Source organism: Sus scrofa, chromosome 7 (assembly GCF_000003025.6).
Source record: "Sus scrofa isolate TJ Tabasco breed Duroc chromosome 7, Sscrofa11.1, whole genome shotgun sequence".
NCBI classification, from domain to species: Eukaryota; Metazoa; Chordata; class Mammalia; order Artiodactyla; family Suidae; genus Sus; species Sus scrofa.
In genome coordinates this window covers 72,227,574-72,250,471 of record NC_010449.5, presented here as the reverse complement: position 1 = coordinate 72,250,471, position 22,898 = coordinate 72,227,574, and the positions used below count along the sequence as shown (strand labels likewise).

At 34.9% G+C, this 22,898-nt stretch overlaps 1 long non-coding RNA gene across 1 annotated transcript in view; it reads left to right on the top strand.

Annotated features, from left to right (window-relative positions):
- The window catches only part of LOC106504458, a 660,129-nt gene that overhangs the window by 521,191 nt on the left and 116,040 nt on the right, over nt 1-22,898 (top strand). Inside the window, exon 9 of the long non-coding RNA XR_002345877.1 lies at nt 7,845-7,899. This is a non-coding gene — a long non-coding RNA (uncharacterized LOC106504458). The remainder of the gene's footprint in view (nt 1-7,844; nt 7,900-22,898) is intronic.

Sequence of the window (22,898 nt, the reverse complement as noted above, 5' to 3'; positions counted from 1 at the left end):
ATGTGACCCTAATCTTAGAGTAGTGGAGAACTGAAGTAATGTGGGTTCTTAGCTTGTGTAGGCCACAGACAGAGTTCTGATGTACTGCTTGTCCAGGCATCTCTAGCTCTGCTCAGAGGTAGTCTTAGGAGCAAGTTCCATTTTCCCCTCACAGTAGACCACTGCACCAACCTCCAGTACCCCCACCCTGTTGTAAAATTGCTCTGCATGGCAGGTGGGCCTACAAGGTCTCTTGGCATGTATGGGGGCAAGTTGTGATGGAGTGGTTGCCATCAAATATAGGTTATTTCTGTTGTGATGCTTGTGCAAGTGCCAGCAATGGCCACGACTATCCCACCCAGGCTCCACTCTGGGACCGGGTTGCCTCTGGGTCCCACAATTGAATCTTCTCTCCAGTCATGGCCATCCCAAATCTGGTGGTGCCACACCTATGTGGAGTGAGCAGGGCTCAGCTCAGCTCAGCTCAGTCTGAGATGTGCACTGAGGTGGTTGTAGGAAATCAGGAAATCAACCAGTTGAACAGATTTCTTTCCTTCATGCCTTCAGGCAAGCCAGTAGGCAAGACTTCCTCACAGGTGGCTTCTAGGCTACTCACAGCTGTTCTCTTTGTCTTAGTGGCTCTCCAACCAGACAAGGGATCTTGTCTCTCTCATGTAGGACCTGAGGCCTGGGGTCCCAATCTGTGGTTTGGACTTCTTACTCCCTATGGCAGATGTCTTCCCATGTAATCTTCCCTTTCCTCTGACTCCCCCCAAGGGCACATGTCCTGATGTGATCACTTTTCTTCCCTTCCTCCCCAATTACGTGTGGATCTTTCTTATAGGCTTGGTTGTATAAGAATGCTTCTGCCAGTTTCTAGTTAGTTTTCAATTAGCATTGTTCCACAAGTAGATGTATTTTTGATGCATTCATGGTGGGAGGTTAGTTCTATATTCTATTATTATTCTATTATTCCTTCATCTTGATCTGAACCCCTGTTTTCACCTCATTTTTTTTTCCTTTTTAGGACTGCACCCATGGCATATGGAGGTTCCCAGGCTAGGGGTTGAATCAGAGCTACAGCTGCTGGCCTAAGCACAGCCACAGCAATGCCAGATCCAAGCCGCATCTGTGACCTACACCACAGCTCACGGCAATGCATGATCCTTAACCCACTTAGCAAGCAAGGGATTGAACCTGCAACCTCATGGTTCCTAGTTGGATTCATTTACACCATGCCACGACAGGAACTCCTCATCTCATTTTTAATCACACTGAATAGTCACACTGTGGAGAGGTATGTGTTTTTTTTTTTTTTTTCTGCAGACAAATAATACTAGCCTTCCTTCTAGGAAGAATTCTCTCTGGAGCTCCATTTAACCTTGTGCTTTTCATCAGGATGCTATGAAGACCTATTAGGGCCGAGGGTACAACAAATTGGGCATAATCACCTCAAGCTCTACTGCTTACAGTAAGGACATGCCTCTTTGTTAGTCTGTTGGGAATGATAAAATGTCTTTGGTGTTTGAAAGTAAAGAAAGAAAGAAGAAAAGAAAAGAATCCCTCTTACTTTTGCATAGTATGTCACTAAGTCAAAGTGATAGAATATCTCCCATCTTCCACACAAATGTTCTTTGCCTGATTTTATTGACTTTTCACCTTCAAGATTATTAAACTCAATTTAACTTGCTATAAAATTCTGCCACTGCAAAAGAGTTCATTCTTAGTCAGGTTTTTTGAGGCCCTGAAACTCTTGGGGGATTTTGTATCTAATAAGAATATCCATTAAATATGTTTAATGAAAGTTGACAGTTAAGTATGATATATAAAGCACAATTTTTTTCCCTCCTAAGGAAATGATCCAAGATTGGCACAAAGTAGCTCTCCAGGGTTAATCTTCAGAAAAATTCTCAAAGACTAACAGAAGACTCCACCAATGCTAGTATGTCATAAGGATATGATTTTAATAAAATAATGATAGTCGAAATGCCATTGTCTTAATAAATTTAGAACAAACCGAGACATTGAAAGCCTCTTTTTGTTTTTCTCTTGTATCTGAAGAACAGGCATGTAAATCTCTACAGGTTTCTGCAGATCATTTTCAAGAGAAATTTAACATGAAGAAACACATAGCAAGCAGAATTTAAGATCAGGAAAGCAACTTTTATGAACCTAATAATGTCTTCATTTGTTTGAAAACAAGTTGTTCATTTTCTGTTGCATAGATTTTATTCTGACCTTAATAAGAAAATAGCATATTCCTCTGTATGTGTTTTCTTCTCTGAAGCTGTAATATTAAAAAAGCATAAATCAAAGTTGTTTTGACAGATGAACAACACAATTCTGTAACAAGATAGAAACTAAAAAAAGGAAAGAAAGACTGAATAGCTGATAAAAGATGAGTTGAACTAGGAGGATTGATGTTAGAACTGAAGGCAGCATTAGAGATTAGATGCTCATTGCCTTTTCAGCAAGCCTGGTGACTCATCTACATAAATGAAGTTTGTGATATGTAATGAAAAGCTTTCTATCTTCACTGCAAGCAAATTAGCAGATATTTTGTGGCAGGATTGTTAACGTTATCTTGCATTTGTTTCTGAGCAGGAACACATTACCAGAGCAGGCTTGAAAAGAATTTCACTTTTATAACATCAGGTGCTGAAGGTATTAGAACAAGGTCACCTCTGTAAAGTAATGAGCGAAAATTAGGTTATAAACATGCAGTGCCTAAAAATATATTCAGTGTGCTCTGCAGAGTGAATACAATATAGAATTGTCCCAAATTGCTAATTTTCTTTTACTCCAAATTACACTCAGGCCAAAAACTAAATCCAAGGTGTCAAATAATAAAGTAAGAAAGGGTAGGGGAGTATTACTGGGGCTCATAATAGTCAACCAATCCAAAGCAGTAGTGTTCAAATATCTGTCCATATATACAACTCAGTTCAGAATTTATAAATTAGGACATTTGGAATGTTTATGCAAGAACCTAGAGGTCCACATTATCTGTTTAGCAAAGAAAGACAAATGAAAGAGAAAGATGAAACATTGATTATTTGGGGTAACCTTTAAAACATAAGAGAAAGTTGAGTGGTTGCTGGGTATACTATCACAATTAAGAGAGGGGAGCTAGAAGATAAAATGACAATAAAATTCTTGAAAAGTGGGATAATGGAAGTGTGAATGATTCTATTCCTGTTATGAATACATTCAAGAGACAGGATTGGATAATGTGTATGCATAAGTAAGTCCCACCAGATCTGGGTAATCGGGTCTTGGGCAGGATATCATCTTTTGGGATGGACCATTAAGGCACCAAAGATCTGACTTTTGAGATTTAGGTAATCCTACTTGCAGCTTTTCCTGGACTAGAAATAGACATGCTGATGTAGTTTTTCATCTTGAGCTAAATATTATCAGCCCTCATGCCTCCTATCTCCTGGGCCATAATTTTGCCTTATTATTCATTTCTGCAACTAAATTAAAGCTTGGTATAGTTCATTTCATTCTGCCTAAATATGGTGAGACTATAGGGTGATTAAAATAGAAGAAACCAACTCTGACCTCCATCTATAAAAATCCTTTGGAGTAATAAAAGAAACAACTTAATTACTTAATTAAGCAATTACCTATAGGTGGAACAGTTAGAGTATTTTGAATAACTGTTAATAAATTTTTTGTTGAATTAAAATTTTATTTTAGTAAGAAATTAATTGTAAATGAGAATGAATTATTGATTAGGAGAGCCACTTCTTAAAAAAAAAAAAAAATCCATGGTCAAGAATCAGTGACTTGTTCATAGTGGTTGTATCCAAATGGAATTTAGATTAAATTTGTTGGCCTAATAAAGGATTAACTCATCTCAAAACTTTATTTTACAGGTTAGACTTTACAATCTTAGACTTTGAAAGTTGAAAAGACTCACCCAAATTCACAAGGTTATAAAAGACTTGGACGTAGGTCTTTAGATTTCTGTTTTGTTAAAAACAAAACAATAGGAGTTCCTATTGTGGCACAGCGGAAACAAATCCAACTAGGATCCATGAGAATATGGGTTCGATCCCTGACCTCACTCAGTGGGTTATGGATCTGGCATTGCTGTGGCTGTGGCATAGGCCTGCAGCCGTAGCTCCGATTCCACTGCTAGCCTGGGAACCTCCATATGCTGCAGATGCGGCCCTACAAAGACAAAATAAATAGATAAATAAATAAATCTATTTATTTGATTGATTAATGTGGCATGCTTCTCAAGCCTAGCTGATTCGTGGTTTCATTACTGTTTAGGCACTACTCCAGGACAAATTCAATTTAGAATCTCTGGAGCTAGGTGCACTATGCAAATTTTTATAGCTCTTTTTGTGATGTAATGCAGAGCTAGGACTGAAAAACACTGAGCCCTTTGGAGATGTCATTAGAAAATATTTGCAATTCCTTTAGCCTAGGACTAGAGTGCTATTCTACCCAAAGTAATTTTGAGAGGAAAAACTTATCAGGGTCCATTTAATGATTAGCATAGAGAGTACCCTGTGTATATCTCCAATGTTTCTGTCATGTATTCAGTTAACAGCAGGACATGTATCAAGGAAAGAGCCAGTGTTAAGATAACATAGACCTCATTTTTGAAGCAATCTTTAAAACGAGAGGTCTGGCAGAATGAAAGTCAGAAAATAAATCAATGCTTGTCTAAAGGTTGTAGAGTAACTTGGGAACTATTTGAGCTCTAGTGATTACAAGATCAGAAGATTAAAAAATAACCCTGAGGGTGTGCTTTAGGAACCATTCCTCTGAAGATATGTGGGAGATTTATGATTGAGTTAAAATAATTTCTGATTGGAAATAACTCCAACTCAGGAAGAACATTAGAGTAAAGTAGAAATGGTGAGAAGAACATTATCAGAGAGAATATGATCTTTATTCACATTCTAAAGGCTAACCATTTACCACTGAAAGGATAGGAACCACCTAATAACTTAATACAACAACTGATGGGAAACCTAGCAACTGAAAAATGCTTTCTATAATCAAGACAGTTTAAGGCATAGAATCAGACCACAAAGAAGATCAAGTAGTCCCAGAACTCAAAGGCTTAGATATGACTTAAATATGGCAAATGTTTGAAAAGTTGAGTAGCAAAAGGAGAGAGAATTTACACTCTGATGCTATAATAGATGATCAATTAGAAGGCACTTATATAGTCAAATGAATGTTTAGAAGATAAGTACTTTAGGGGGTTCAGAGGCAAAGAGAACAAAGGTTCCAAATGACTATCTTCCAGATAAAATCTAAATACCATATAACATGGAGAATGTGTATAGGTTCCTATTCATCTTTCCACTGTCCGTTTGTTTGTTTTTTGGTTTTATTGTTTAGTATTTCCCACTTAATGTAGCATGTGCTTGCCTCTGTATTTATTATATCTACCAATGTAACTTCCTTGCCCTGTTTTGTTTGATTAAAAACTTCCACTATATGAGATGATGAATGCTAACTAAACTTATTGTGGTAATCATTCCACAATATACATAAGTCAAATCATTATGCTATGCATCTTAAATTTATACAGTGATACCTGTCAATTATATATCAATAAAACCAGAAAAAAAATTAAAACTCTAAAAGGGGTTTAAATTATTTCAAACAATTATAAATATGATTATATTTAAAAGATAGTTATTATTTAAAAGTTTCAGAATTTTGTCCTTAGAGGATTCCTAGAGAAGGTAGTGGTGAATAGAGAGGAATATAATGTGATAGTATGTATGTAAACACTGAATTATATGGCTCTTTATTTGTTTATTCATTTATTCTGCAAGTCAATCTATAAAAGTGAATTAAATACAGTAAGTACTTCTATGAGCCAGGTATGATAATGGCTTTAGGGTAAAGATGAAACTATCCCTCACTGAAGAGAGCAATAGTATAGTCATTGGGAATGATACAGGCCTAGAACCAAGTAAAATGCAAGACACAGACTTAGTGTCATAGAAGAGGAAAATAATATTCAGCATCTATCAGACCTGGTCCTTTTTCAGTGTTCCTTATTAGAGAGAATAGGAATCATTCAGTTTTGTGTATCAAATATATAGAAAGTAGCATTAATGTCCCAATATACCTCAACTTTAGTTCTTAGCCATTGGCAAGTTTTCTATAATTCATATTCAGTTTTTTTCTATTCTTATGACTTTACTCCATCTCATGTATTTCTGTTCAAGTTAAACTTGGATTCATCTCTCACCAGCACCATTATAATAGTCTCCTAATTAGTCTCCCTACATATGCTCCAAAGAGAGTAATCTTTTCAAAATGCAAATCTGGTTATATCACTACTCTTCTTAAACTTCATGAGGGTAGAGTTTCTGCCTCTGTGGTTCATTATATCTCTAGCAGCTAACATATTGTCAGACACAAAGTAGATGTTCAGTAAATAATTTCAATAAGTAAATGAATTGTAAAGTTGAGAGAAGTATTTTGATATCAGAGTTCTCAAATATCATGAAAATTTAGCCCAACTGAAAGACACTATTCTGCCCACACTAGAAGGTGTTGATCACATAGAGAGGCTTGAAGAACTTAGATTAACTGACAAAATATCATTAATAGTTTGTAATATGTCCTAAGCATATAATGCTTATTTTTAAAATATGTGATATATAGATATATCTGTAAGGATAATATTTTCTAAATATATATGCACATTTTGATCCAAAGTCCACTTAAAGGGTGGAAGATGAAAATTATGTCACAAAGAATGCCACTGGTACTATAGTAAACCCCTAGTAAAACAAGAAAGAAGTTTTCCTTTTTAAATGTAGTAGTCATTTACAGTTTTGGCCATTTATTATACATATTTCCCATTTAGCTCCCAAATGGTACACCAGTTTCAGTGAACCACTCTTCTGCCCCTTTCAGCCCTTACTGTTTTGATGGCTATTGACTCCTTTCCCCTTTCTGAAATTAGGCATTGAATTTTTTTGGCCAGAGCAACTGTTTCGGGGAGGGACAACTGACACGGTCAGAGCTAGTGAGTGTAATGAGTTATCTGCTGGGACTATAGATATAAAGGTGAAGCCATTTCATTCTTTTTGGCAATGTGAAGAGAATTCCTATCAAAGAGTGGAACCAACGTAAAGAATGCAGAGCCAAGTGTTTGAAAGAGACAAGCTGACTTTATGTGAGCTCCAAGATCTTGGCAAGTCTGAGCCAGGATTGTTGTATGTGAACTAGTAAAGATGTTTTTGAATAAACTTGTTTGGGCTGATTTTCTGCCATTGGTAAACAAGAGATAATCATAGTATCAGGTAGCTTCCATATTCCCTGGGTGGCTGGGATGTAACAGTTCATCCTAGGCAATTGGCTTCATCCTTGAAATGTGATAGATTGTATTCTGGCCTGGGTCAGGGTTTCTTAGTGAGTCAGATAGGCTAAAGAAGTGTAGTCTGTAACTGAAAAAATGAAACTAGCCTCTACCCTACAGGATATTCAGTGACACATCTAGTTTCACTGATAATAGTTTGCACCTGTTACTAAGAATGTCTCATGGCCAAAGAGATCTCCAAAGTGATCACCTGCTCAAGACAAAAAAAAAAAAAAAAAGAGAGAGAGAGAGAGAAAAAGTCCAAATTGACAAAGCATAATTCTGCTTAACTGAAACCACTGATTTTGTGACTTTTATTGAGTAAACTCTCAAAGTCGGGCCTCTGTACACATTCAGCAACAATTTGAGAAACAGAGACAAGTTTTAGAACAAAGAGTTTTAACATTTAATGATGTATTATTTTAGGTAAAAATCCGACTCCTTTTTTAATTCTCTAATTCATTATTTCTATTATTAGTTTACCTACTGAATATTTTCCTTGGTCTTGTAGAGAAAGAGGTGCCAGCTGGGGGCAGCCCATTCTATAACATGAGGACCAGAGGAAGGTAAGAAATGATCTGACAGCTACTGAGCTGTCAGCTGCTTTTGACACTCAAAATGGTGAAAAGATCAGGACAGTAGTTATGTCACCATATCTGCCTGTAGTTGGTCGTTTATGGGTGAAATGTTATCTAAAGAGGGCCGCTTGATCAAAGGAATCTTGAACAGGGGTGGATGAGGAAGAAACCAGAGGCTGGTGAAAGAGTAGAAGCCAGAAGTTTGGCTGTTTATTAACTACTCTGTCAAGCTGCAGTGCCTTCTCAGAGAAGCTCCTGCCAATGTACCTTTCATGCTGCTATCAGCATGGACTTTGGAAATCATATGCCTGACAATATATCTGATCTACTCAAAGTAGTGGGGATAAGCGGAATGATAGACATTCTTACTATCCTCATTCTCAAAATGTAAATCATAATAAAAAATAACCTGAACCATGGCCAAGTGTAAAATACAGGAAATATATGATATAAAATCTGGAAAGTTGGTTTTTCAATTTGGGAATTTTTCATGAAAGAGTTTAGATCTAAACTGTGTCTTAAAAGAAGGTTGGGGATTAAGTATGTGGAGAAGAGAGAAAAGGATTTCTGGCTGATTCCTTGCATAAACAAAGCTCAGGGGAAAACAAGTAAAATGTTTATCAAATGGGGCACGTCAAGAAAATAATTTGTGAAATAATACCTGTTTACCACATTTATAGTGTCTTTTGGGAAGACTCACATAAGGGTTTTACTGCTATGATTCAACCTCACAGTAATAATTTCTTATAAACAAATTACCTTAGGGAAAATATATGTTTTTAATTCACACTTAGATATTTTTAGAAATTAAAGTATGGAGTTAGCTTATCATTTTTGATGATCTGTTAAACTTACCAGACCCAGAGGAATTCCAATTATTCTATTAAATTGCTCTGTAATTGAACTAACATCTCCTCTCTCAATAAAACAGGTTCTAATGTCCAAAGCAGTGTGTGAGCTATTGCAGAGTGTCTTAATGGCTCCTATGTTTGCCTACATACTCTCATACTAGTCTCCAACTAATTACTTTGTAAAGCACTTTGGGATAATTTGGTTGTGAATAGTATTATATAAAGCAAACACATTTCTTTTCTCAAACATTGGCTCATGTTGGGAGCTGAAGAGCTACAAGTAGGGTTTGTTTGTTTGTGTATCTGTCTTGCCTTAGCAGTAGATAATTTATATTAGGCATGAACACATTTTCAGATCTTCTTTTAAAATGATGTATTTTCAAGTATAGGGTAAAAAGATTTTTCTAGAGAAGATAGAGAATTTTAGAGAACAAAGCATATAAAACAAAAGTGAAAAAAATCTATCTTATATAATATAATTAATGGAACTATTCCTGCTGCTATTGCCGTAAAACAAAATATTTGTTTGTTGTAAAGTGCTTTATTAATGACTGTGAAGTATTTTTTAAGTAGTCTCTTGAAATAATTTTCCTTTTAATATTTATTACCTTTACATGGAATAACTTTAAAAGAAAGGAAAAGTCTTCCATCACAAAATAAATGTCAACAAAGTAATTTTTCCAAAAGTTATTTAAAAAATTACTAACTATGGAGTTCTGGTCACGGCTCAGTGGAAATGAATCTTGCTAGTATCCATGAGGATGCAGGTTCGAACCCTGGCCTCCTTCTGCAGATGTGGCTCGGATCCCATGTTGCTGAGGCATAGGCTGGCAGCTACAGCTTGGATTCAGCCCCTAGTCTGGGAACCTCTGTATACTGCAGGTGTGGCCCTAAAAAGACAACAAATAAATAGACATTACTAACTAGTGAACTATGTCTCATCCTGTGCCTTCTTCAAGAATCAGTGGCACTCTTATTCCAGGCATATGCATATCTTTTCACTGATAATCTTCTTTTCCAAGTCCTGGAAATGGGATTTAGAATCTGTGCCTAGAATTGGCTGTTGAGTACTAACACAAGGAAATAACTTGTGTCCTTATAGCTATGTATTTCCTATGGAACCCACTCTGGTTCTGGATTAATTATAGCATGCTCCAGTATTTTCTGTATGGCTGTCATCTCCTTATCAAATGCTGAAGGTTCTTTACCACTCTTCCACTACTAATATTCAATATTATGATCTGTATTTCAATTTTCCTGTGGAAAAATTATGATTTATAATCTGCAAGAAATACTGGCATATTTCTTTAACCATATCTGAAAGTACAGGGAAGTATTTAACACTCTTAAAATTTTTAGTTATTCTTGAGTGCATATGATTTATTGATAAAGGTTTGGTAATATTATCTTCCTACAAGCAAACCTAGACTTCAAGTACTAAAGAAACTACAGCAGAATGTAAATTGTGCCCTTTAAATGGAATGGTCATTACTTATGCTCAATGATCAAGATTCATGTGCATATACATATCTTCCTCATCTGAATGACAGATTTGAGAATCTTCATGCCCTATGAGTCCATTTGCAGATGGAATTAACATTTTTGTCCCTTTGATAAACTGCTAACTGCCTTAAATGAAGTTTAATGATCCTTAGTGAGTTATTAGGGGATTGTTCCATGGTGTAATGGTTGCATTAGTGAAATTCACAATAGTGTAGTAACTGTAGCCAGAGGAATCTGGAAAGTGATGCATCTTTACAAAAGGAAGTGATTTCTTTATTCTTCCCAATGTGTCTCATTATGTTCTTTTCCTTTTTAACGTACCTACCATTATTAAGAGAATATGAGAGTATTATCTGAATTTCAAATGGACTACTCCATGTTAATTGTTTCAGGATATGTGCTTATGTTATTCTGGAGAATAATTAGACAGAATTCTCAAGTGTCTTGTGTACTTGATGTTAAAACCATTTAAGATTAAAATTTTAAAATCCAGTCTTATTTTATGAGGTTTTCCATTTGTGGAAGTAAGGGAATTCTCAGTGATATTTCTTTTGCAGCAATTGGTGTTTGGGTACCTTACAAATACATGATAACTAATATTGAGGGATGTTAATTGACTTCAAATTGCCTGCAAACCAAGTCGTCACACCAGCCCCTACACTATGTATGTGATTTGGAATTAAGGTGTCATATCGTGCCAGTGAAGTTATATAGTGCAGTCAAGGAGATTCATTTATTAACGTTTATGGTTATCTTTGAATATCTTAATTTTGAAACATGAAATTTCAAGGGATATTTTATTTCTATATATTGCTACAAGTTTGGATATTGATAAGTAAAAAAACATATTAGTTAGAGATGACAATCAAAGGCAATGAATTAAAAGAGAAAGTTCAAGGATTCTCTTCTTTATTCATTACACAATAGCCTAGAGACTGAACTGCAGTGCTGAGAGGCAAGTTGGGATTTTAACTCAGTATGCCAATATGGAAAATGTCCAGACCATGATCACAAAACAGCTGTTTTCCTCCATAACAGGGTGAATTATAGTACATAGTGGAGCCAAGAAACCTCTTAGCATTTGTGCAAAAGGTTCTTTTGCCAGCCAGAGAGCAAGCATCAACAAGCATTGGCTTTTAAAGATTTGGCATCTATTTTATTATTTCTCCATGACAAAAGTCTTTCCTACAAGTTTAGTTAAATATTTCCTTAAAGATTTAAGATTGTGATGAGAAAGAGAGCATCATAAGTGAAAACAGGGATGGCATTTTCACAAAATGCCTTTACATAACACTATTTTTTGAAATATTTATTTATGTAATCTAAATGCAATTTTCAAAAGTAACAACATTAGTGTCTTAAATATTTTATATGCATTAATATAATCAAATTTGAAAACTGGGAAGCCAATTGAAGACATTTTCACCAAAATCCAAAAATTTGAAGATTACATGAAATTATACTTTATCTCTGAGGATACTCAGTGATCTTCCATAAAATACTAATAAGATGCAGAAATCATGCTGATAACACTCCAGAAACATAAAACAAATCACAGTAAAATCAAATAAAAATTTTGGTTACTAATTGCAGAAAATTTCAAAGAATGAGGGAAATAGACATTTAAATATGGAGAAAATATTTTTCCTATAGAAAACTCTGTGAAGGAGAGTTAAGAATATGACCTCAAAATGGGAAAAATCAAAGGTGAGCATTATACCTTTGCTTTTGATGAAGTATACATTAAGAACTCCTTAAGCAGGGGTGATGGGTTATATTTTTATATCCCTAGTCACAATAACCAGTGTTCCTTGAATTGACATTCCTAAGTATGTGTACATATATACATACACAACACATGTATACTTTCTGATAACACTTTTCAATTTGTGATGTTGACACAAAATCCCAAAGCGAATATTCTAATAAAGATAGAATTGGCACGACCAATATTTTTCTTAATAATCTTTTACTTGTAAACTTTTAGTTTTTTGGCAATCTGTTAAACTATTCAAAAGCATATATGGCTGGTTCTTATCCTCTGAATATTCTAATTTAGAAATTTGCGGATAGAATGATTTTTCTCTATTTTAAAAAAGTTAACATAATTTTAAGAAATACTGCATTAAATGATCCCTGAATTGAAAAGATTCCATATTTTCCTTTGAAAACTCAAAGGATTTGTTTTGCATGCTGATCTGTATAAGAGCATCTTGCAAACTCCGTGACAATTGCACATGGCTATGTTCATTTTATCTCATATTTGCCTTTATTTTTTTTAATATATATTTTTTTTATTTTCCCACTGTACAGCAAGGGGGTCAGGTTATCCTTACATGTATACATTACAATTACATTTTTCCCCCACCCTTTCTTCTGTTGCAACATGATTATCTAGACACAGTTCTCAATGCTATTCAGCAGGATCTCCTTGTATATCTATTCTAAGTTGTGTCTGATAAGTCCAAGCTCCCGATCCCTCCCACTCCCTCCCCCTCCCATCAGGCAACCACAAGTCTCTTCTCCGAGTCCATGATTTTCTTTTCTGAGGAGATGTTCATTTGTGCTGGATATTAGATTCCAGTTCTAAGTGATATCATATGGTATTTGTCTTTCTGGCTCATTTCACTCAGGATGAGAGTCTCTAGTTCCATCCATGTTCCTGCAAATGGCATTATGTCATTCCTTTTTATGGCTGAGTAGTATTCCATTGTGTCTATATACCACATCTTCCGAATCCAATCATCTGTGGATGGACATTTGGATTGTTCCCATGTCCTGGCTATTGTGAATAGTGCTGCCATGAACATGCGGGTGCATGTGTCTCTTTTCAGTAGAGTTTTGTCCGGATAGATGCCCAAGAGTGGGATTGCGGGGTCATATGGAAGTTCTATGTATAGATTTCTAAGGTATCTCCAAACTGTTCTCCATAGTGGCTGTACCAGTTTACATTCCCACCAACAGTGCAGGAGGGTTCCCTTTTCTCCACAGCCCCTCCAGCACTTGTTACTTGTGGACTTATGAATGATGGCCATTCTGACTGGTGTGAGGTGGAATCTCATGGTAGTTTTGATTTGCATTTCTCTTATAATCAGGGATGTTGAGCATTTTTTCATGTGTTTGTTGGCCATCTGTATATCTTCTTTGGAGAAATGTCTATTCAGGTCTTTTGCCCATTTTTCCATTGGTTGATTGGCTTTTTTGCTGTTGGGTTGTATAAGTTGTTTATATATTCTAGAGATTAAGCCCTTGTCAGTTGCATCATTTGAAACTATTTTCTCCCATTCTGTAAGTTGTCTTTTTGGTTTCTTTTGGGTTTCCTTTGCTGTGCCAAAGCTTTTCAGTTTGATGAGGTCCCATGGGTTTATTTTTGCTCTAATTTCTATTGCTTTGGGAGACTGACCTGAGAAAATATTCATGATGTTGATGTCAGAGAGTGTTTTGCCTATGTTTTCTTCTAGGAGTTTGATGGTGTCCTGTCGTATATTTAAGTCTTTCAGCCATTTTGAGTGTATTTTTGTGCATGGTGTGAGGGTGTGTTCTAGTTTCATTGCTTTGCATGCTGCTGTCCAGGTTTCCCAGCAATGCTTGCTGAATAGACTTTCCTTTTCCCATTTGATGTTCCTGCCTCCCTTGTCAAAGATTAATTGACCATAGGTGTCAGGGTTTATTTCCGGATTCTCTATTCTGTTCCATTGGTCTGTCTGTCTGTTTTGATACCAGTACCACACTGTTTTGATGACTGTGGCTTTGTAGTATTTCTTGAAGTCTGGGAGAGTTATGCCTCCTGCTTGGTTTTTGTTTCTCAGGATTGCTTTGGCGATTCTGGGTCTTTTGTGGTTCCATATAAATGTTTGGATTGTTTGTTCTAGTTCTGTGAAAAATGTCATGGGTAATTTGATAGGGATTGCATTGAATCTGTAGATTGCTTTGGGTAGTTCATATTTGTCTTTAACTGAAGTGTCCTTCAAAACCTGTTTTGACTGCTCCATTGCATTCTTGTTCAGTTCATCTGACAACCTATTGAGTATAGTCTCTTAGCTCAGTAACTAGTAATTTACCTATCCTTTCTGGTTATTCTAATTTCCTCTTGAGATATAGTACCTGTTATCATTCCTGGTTAGATAGTCTTGATATAGTGTCTAAGTAACAGACTCTTTTATGTTTACTAGAACTAAGGGAAAATGTAAAATTATTTATGGTAGTCTCTTATTATCCTTTGCATGTGGTATCAGTTATAACATTTCCTCTTTCATTTATTGTTTTATTTATTTATGTTCTCTACTCTTCTTCCTGCTCTATTTTTTAAATTTCTTTATTCTACTAACTTTGGAGTGTATTCTTCTTTTTCTAATTTTTTGAAGTGCTATTTATTTGGTTATTTCTTGAGGTAGGCATTTATTGCCATGTACTTCCTTCTTAGAATATTCTCCTATTTTATTAAAAAAATTGGAGGGTTGTAACCCATTAATGGGTTGAGACCTCTAGCTCAATAAACACTCTTACAAGGTACCAAAAAAGCGGGGGGGAGCAAAGCGTTTCATCTATTAATTCATTATAGCACCTAGAACAAGTGTAAGTGTAGTGTCTTAAACGGCGTTTCCCCAAATTTCACATCTCTGGAACCTCAAAACATCACCTAATTTGGAAATAGGTTTTTGAAGATATAACTAGTAGAAGATCTCAATATGAAATCAACCTGAATTTAGGGTGGGCCTTAATTTGAACACTGATATCTTGCAAGAAGAGGAAAGGACACAGAAATAGAGGAGGAAATGAGACAAGGACAGCAGCAGAGATTGAGGTGATGTGTCTACAAGTTAGGGAATGCCAAGACTCACCAGAAGATGGTAGTGGCAAAGAAAAATTTGTCACTAGAGTCTGCAGCAGTGGTGTGGCCCTGCCAACTTCTTGATTTCAGATTTCTGGCCTCCAGAACTCTGAGAGAATACATTTCTATTGTGTTAAGTCATCTAGTTTGTGATGCTTCGTTACAGTAGCCCTAGAAAACTAATACAGTGAGTGTTCAGTAAATATTTGTCGAATAATTATAAATGGTGAATAAATTCTGAAATCTTTATGTTCATCATGAAGACTAACCTCCTCTGTAGGGATAGTTCTGGGAGGAATTTGCAATATTACAGTACTTTACTTTTCATGCAGTATGTTGTGACCCAATATCAGATACTTCAATGGATTTTTGCTCAATATTTTAAAATACAATAGAGTAAAATATTGCAGAGTTCAGTATCATAGGAAGTATTGATGTGGCACACTTTTTTTTTTTTAGCTTTTTTTTTTTTTTATTTTCCCACTGTACAGCAAGGGGGTCAGGTTATCCTTACATGTATACATTACAATTACAGTTTTTCCCCCACCCTTTGTGGCACACATTTTTAAGGTAAATGTGTGAAAATTTTGTCTTAGTTGTGTGCGTGGGTGCGTGTGTGTGTGTGTGTGTGTGTATGTGTGTACTGTGATGCAATGCCAAAATTATTTCTTACTTTGGCTACAGTAAAATAAAAATATTTGAAAACCAATGATCCAGTGACATCTTATTCACATATTTAGTTGAGCCAGAAAGTTGTCTTTAATATTAGAATATAAAAATATATCATTTTTCCTGTTTTAGCACTGCAAATATATTGTCTTTATAAATTATCAGGAATACATATTGGAAAAGAAAGGAGTAAAACTTTGAGAATGAAATAACTTGTACATACAAATAAGAATTTTTTGAAAAATACCAGAAATTATTTTCAAGGTTGCATGATATAAGGTCAACATACAGAGGTATATTGTAGTTTTATATCATAGGAAAAAACAGTTGAGAATCAAAATTTTTAAAAATACTATTTAAGGAGTGCCAACTGTGACTCAGTGGGTTAAGGATCTGGTGTTGCTGCAGGCTGTGGCATAGGCCACAGCTGCAGCTCTGATTTGACTCCTGGTCTGGGATCTTCCGTATGCTGCAGGTGCAGCAGTAAAAAGAAAAAGAAAAATACTGTTTAAAATAGTATCTAAAAGCATGAAATAAGTAGGAAGTAAATCCCAAATATACTCAATATATGTCCTGTTTTATTTGAGATGTAATTGACATTAACATTGTATTAGTTTAAGGTAAATGACATAATATTTGATACATGTGTTACAAAGTGAATACCAACTTCTAATTTCATCATCTATAATTTATGTTTTTATATTGACTAATTTTTTTTCTTATTTATTTTTCCTTGATATACATAGTAATTTTTGATTGAATGCTGAACATTGTGATCTTTCTTGTTAAATATTAGATTTTGTTGTATTCTTCTAAAGACTGTTGGACATTATTCTGGCAGTCAGTTAAATTGTGGACTACTTTGATAATTGTGAGGTTTGTTAAGCTTTTTTAGGGTAAGTTTAATGGAAATATAATTATAAGGCAAATTTAGCTTCACTACTAAGTCATGGGCCTTCATGGCCCTCATTATTTCTGGTACTTTTTAAAAAAATTCTTATTCGTATGTACAAGTTATTTCATTCTCAAAGTTTTTATTCCTTTCTTTTCCAATATGTATTCCTGATAATTTATAAAGATAATATATTTGCAGTACTAAAACAGGAAAAATGAGATATTTTTATATTCTAATATTAAAGACAAACTTCTGGCTCAACATGTGAATAAGATGTCACTGGATCATTGATTTTCAAATATTTTTATTCAGTTTATCCTGAATATTTCAAGTATTCAAGAAGGCTTCTCCATTGTAGTTAATAAGAATTCAAACTATATCTTGTTCTGTATGAGTTCTGGAAATTGTTTGAATTACATGCTATTATATACAATTAATAAATCATATTAATAATTATTAATACTATCAGAATCATTAATTCTGATAGTTATTCTTTCCCAATCATGGTATTTAACCCTATACATATGCTAATAGCTGTTCAGTTAAGAATGGTAGGAAACTTGATTTAGATATCTGGAATTTTTCTCTGTATAGTTTCTTCATCTTGGGTGGTGTATTCTTCAAATTATAATTACAGTGATCTCCTTAAACTTCAGTCTCTCTCCTTAACTCAAGGAGAAATCTGGACTCTGTTTGGGTCCCACATCCTTGTACTTAAATCTAGAACTTGCCTCCAAACAGAAACCCTGGCCTTTTATGGGGCTACCATGCTTAGTTATTCTTTTGGGAAGGGTTATTATCCTACATTGCCTGAAAATTGTTCATATATTTTGTTGAGTATTGTATGTGTTAACAGTGGGAGAATAATTCTGGACAGTTCATGGTCAAAGTAGAACTCAGGATATGTTTTTTCCGATAACAATTTTTAATTATTTTATCCCTTTATTGAAGAGATTATTTCCTCATTGCACTGTAGTGTAGTCTTTATCATAAATCAGGTGACTATGTATGTGTTAGTCTGTTTTCAGAATGACTCTTCTGTTTTAGTTTGTCCATTTTTACACCAGCATCATAAGTTCTAACTTATTCTAGCTTTCTAAGAATTCTTGATATATAGTAGTCTAAGTTCTCAATAGCAAATCCTTCAGGAATGCTGTGTATATACTTGGCCATTTGTATTTCCTATGAGTTTTAAAATCAGTTTATTTCTTTTATAAAAATAACTAATGAAATATCACTAAATATTCATTTAATATATAAATTATTTTGAATAGATTTTTATTTTAATATTAGTATTCCAATTCAGGAACATAGCACATCACTCCATCTATAAAGTTATCCTTTAATTTCTATCAGTAATATTTTACATTTTCTAGTGTTGAGGTCTGTTAATCGTGTATTAAATTTATTTCTGGTAGTTAACATTTTTCAGGATATTATTTTATAATTTCACTGTGTTTACTGCCAAAATATAGTAATTCATTTTTTCATAATTACTTGTATTTTGCAATATTATAATATTTTAAAATTTTTATTTTATTTTTTTATTACTGAATGAATTTATTACATTTATAGTTGTACAGCAATCATCACAATCTAATTTTATAGGAATTCCATCCCACAACCCCAGTGCATTCCCCTACCCCCTGAACTGTCTCCTTTGGAAACCATAAGTTTTTCAAAGTCTGTGAGTCAGTGTCTGTTCTGCAAAGAAGTTCAGTCTGTCCTTTTTTCAGATTCCACATGTCAGTGAAAGCATTTGATGCTGCTGTCTCATTGTATGACTGACTTCACTTAGCATGATAATTTCTAGGTCCATCCATGTTGCTAAAAATGCCAGTATTTCATTCCTTTTAATGGCTGAGTAATATTCCATTGTGTATGTATACCACTCCTCTGTCGATGGATATTGAGGTTGTTTCCATGTCTTGGCTATTGAAAATAGTGCTGCAGTGAACACTGGAGTACATGTATCTTTGTGAGTCATGGTTTTCTCTGTGTAGATGCCCAGGAGTGGGATTGCTGGATCAAATGGTGGTCCTATTTTTAGTTTTCTGAGAAATCTCCATACTGTTTTCCATGGTGGTTGCATCAATTTACATTCCCACCAACAGTGTACTAGGGTTCCTTTTTCTCCACGCCCTCTCTAGCACTTATTGTTTGTAGACTTTTTGATGATGGCCATTCTGGCTGGTGTAAGGTGGTACCCTATAGTGGTTTTGATTTGCATTTCTCTAATAATGAGTGATGTTGAACAACTTTTCATGTGTTTTTTGGCCAATTGTATGTCTTTGGAGAATTGTCTGTTTAGATCTTCTGCCCATTTTTTGATGTTTTTTTTTTTTTGGTATGGAGCTGCAGAAGGTGTTTATAAATTTTGGAGATTAATCCCTCATCAGTCGCTTTATTTGCAAAGATTATCTTCCATTCTGTGGGTTTTCTTTTCGTTTTGTTTAGGGTTTCCTTTGCTGTGCAGAAACTTTTCAGTTTGATTAGATCCCATTTGTTTATTTTTGTATTTGCTGTCATTACTCTAGGAGGTGGAACTGAGATGATGTTTCTGTCGTTTATATCAAAGAGTGTTTGGCCTATGTTTTCCTCTAAGAGTTTGATAGTGTCTGGTCTTATATGTAGGTCTTTCATCCATTTCGAGTTTATTTTTGTGTATGGTGTTAGGGGGTGTTCTAATTTCATTCTTTGACATGTAGCTGTCCAGTTTTCCCAGCACCACGTATTGAACAGGCTCTCTTTTCTCCCTTGTATATTCTTGCCTCCTTTGTCATAGATGAGTTGACTGTAGGTGAGTGGGTTGAATTCTGGGCTTTCTATCCTGTTCCACTGATCTATATGTCTGTCTTTGTGCCAGTACCATACATTTTTGGTGATTGTTGCTTTGTAGTATAGACTGAAGTCCGGGAATCTGATTCCTCCAGTTCCGTTTTTCCTTTTCAAGATATCTTTGGCTATTCTGGGTCTTTTGTGCTTCCAAACAAACTTTAAAATATTTTGTTTGAGTTCTGTGAAAAACGTCCTTGATCATTTGATAGGAATTGCATTGAATGTGTAGATTGCCTTGGGTAGTATAATCATTTTGATAATATTGACTCTTCAAATCCAAGAACATGGTATGCCTTTCCATCTATTTGTGTCATCTTTGATTTCTTTCATCACTGTCTTATAGTTAAAGACCTCAGAGTATAGGTTTTTTGTCTCTTAAGGTAGGTTTACTCCTAGGTATTTTATTCTTTTGGATGCAATGATAAATGGGATTGCTTCCCTAATTTCTTTTTCTGATCTTTCATTGTTAGTATGTAGAAATGCCATTGATTTCTGTGCATTAATTTTGTATCCTGCGACTTTGCCAAATTCGTGGATCAGCTCCAGCAGTTTTCTGGTAGAGTCTTTAAGATTCTCTAGGTATAGTATCATGTCATCTGCAAAGAGTGATAGTTTTACTTCTTCCTTTCCAGTTTGGATTCCTTCTATCTCTTTTACTTCTCTGATTGCTGTGGCTAGGACTTCCAAAACTATATTGAAGAGTAGTGATGAGAATGGAGATCCTTGTCTTGTTCCTGATCTCAGTGGGAATTCTTTCAGTTTTTCACCACTGAGAATGATGTTAGCTGTAGGTTTGTCATATATGGGCTTTATTATGTTGAGTAGGTTCCCTCTATGCCCACTTTCTGAAGGGTTTTTATCAGAAATGGGTGTTGGATTTTGTCAAAGGCTTTTTCTGCCTCTATTGAGAGGATCAAATGGTTTTTCTTCTTCAGTTTGTTAATGTTAAGAACCCTTGCATCCCTGGGATAAATCCCCCTTGATCATGATGTACAATCCTTTTAATGCATTGTTGGATGCGATTTGCTAGTATTTTGTTGAGGATTTTTACATTGATGTTTATCAGTGAAATTGGCCTGTAGTTGTATTTTTTTGTGGGATCTTTGCCTGGTTTTGGTATTAGGGTGATGGTGGCCTCATAGAATGAGTTTGGGAGAATCCCTTCATCTGCAACTTTTTGGAATAGTTTCAGAAGGGTAGGTATTAGCTCTTCTCTAAATGTTTGATAGAATTTGCCTATGAAGCCATCTGGTCCTGGACTTTGGTTTGTTGGAAGTGTTTTAATCACAGTTTCAATTTTGGTTCTTGTGATTGTTCTGTTCATCTTTTCTATTCCACCTTGGTTTAGTCTTGGAAGATTGTACCTTTCTAAGAATTTGTCCATTTCTTCTAGGTTTTCCATTTTATTGGTGTATAGTTGCCAGTGGGCAGGCATCAGTCCCTCCCATTAGGAAGCCTACAGCAAGCCCCTGTACCAACTTCAGTATGCTATTGAAAAAAAGAAACACATAGATTAATGGGGCAAAATAGAGAGCCCAGAAATAAACCCATACATTATAATCAATTAATTTAAGACAAATGAGCCAAGAATATACAATAGGAAAGGATAGTCTCTTCAATAAATTGTGTAGGGAAAACTCGAAAGCCACATGCAAAAGAATGAAACTAGACTACTATCTCACAATATACACAAAAATCAATTGAAAATGGATTAGGGACTTGAACATAAGCCCTGAAACCTTAAAACCCCTGGAAGCAATCATAAGTGGCAAGCTCCTTGACATCAGTCTTGACTGTATATATATTTGGTTTGACACCAAAGTCAATGGCAACATAAGCAAAAATAAACAAGTGGGACTGCATCAAATTTAAAAGCTTATTCATTACAGAGTAAACCATCAATAAAATGAAAAGAAAGGCAGCCTATGACATGGGAGAAAATATTTGCAGACTATATATCTGATCAGAGGTTAATATTCAGATAAATAAAACTTCTGCAACTCCATAACAAAAACACATTTCAATTAAAAAGTGAACAGAAAAAATAAATAAATAAAAAGTGAACAGAGGAAATGAATAGACATTTATCCAAAGACTTACAAATGGCCAGTTTTTACATGAAAAGATGCTAAACATCACCAATTATCATGAAAATGAAGTATACTGCTTGGGCCATTTGTTTAAATACAATGTGTCACTGCTACAGTCATTCCTTGATCATAACAAAACACATCTCTGCTGCAGGAAAAATGCACTCATCCTCTCTCCCAAGGCCCTGCAGATACTCAACTCATTAGAGCCTGAGGCTCAGGCTTATGGTCATTATCTAAATAAAATGTTGGTGGAGATAATATGTGAATCCTCCATTACAGCTTTTCAATTAGCTTCTGTCTGAAGTTGTGGGAACTAAAGGGATAAGTTAGATCTTAATCATACCCAAATATAGTGGTGAGGCAAACAGATAATGGAGAAGTAAGATTAACCATTTTTTACTTCTCATTGAAAAATTGGATAATTCTTGGCTCCAACCTCCAGAATTGCCTTTTTGCCCTCCAAGTCTTCCTCCCTGTTTCAACAGAAATGATGCAGCTAATGAAAAAATAAAAATCATTATTAAAAAAAAAGTTGGCAGCTGAGTAGTTTCCTCAGCCTGCTATCTGATCATAAAAGTTGAGGAACCAATGTCTTCCTTTTGTAAAATCTGTCCAATTCACACAAGAGTATTATTTTTCCCCTCATAGAATTATCTGTGAAATTCTATGATTTTCCTATGAATGTTCCTGGGATTCAGTTAATTGGACAAAATCTCTATTGACAAATCTCATTGAGATAAACCCTTCCTTTAAGTTTGCTGTGGGAAACCCTCTTTAAGATTCTTATAAGCATCCCCTCCTTTTAAAGATTTGTAAATAACTTTATTTGGAGCTTACTTTTCATTAATACATTATTGATTTTTCCTTCCATACGGGAGCATGTGAAAGAATGCATTTCATACAAGTTTCAGGTTCTGTATCATGCAAGATATTAACCACAATTTCTTACTTTATTTTAGAACCTGAAACTTGTATATACTGCAGAAACCTATTTTTCTAGAACTGCATATTTTAATTACTAAAATGATACATTCTGAAAAAACTTTTATTATGAATATTGTCAAATAGTCTATAATTCATAAAGTCAGAGCAAATAGTATAACAAACCTGCCTGTACCCATCACCCAACTTCAACATTGAACAATGCTAATGTTAGCAATGACAAAAATTTGAGTGTCATGCAGGTGAAAAAACTCCAATAAAACTGAGTTGATATATTCAGCTCTAAAAAAAAAAATCCAAATAATACATAAATGTGTGAATTTCAAACATACTATCCATATTTCCAGTCTTTTTATTTTTTATTT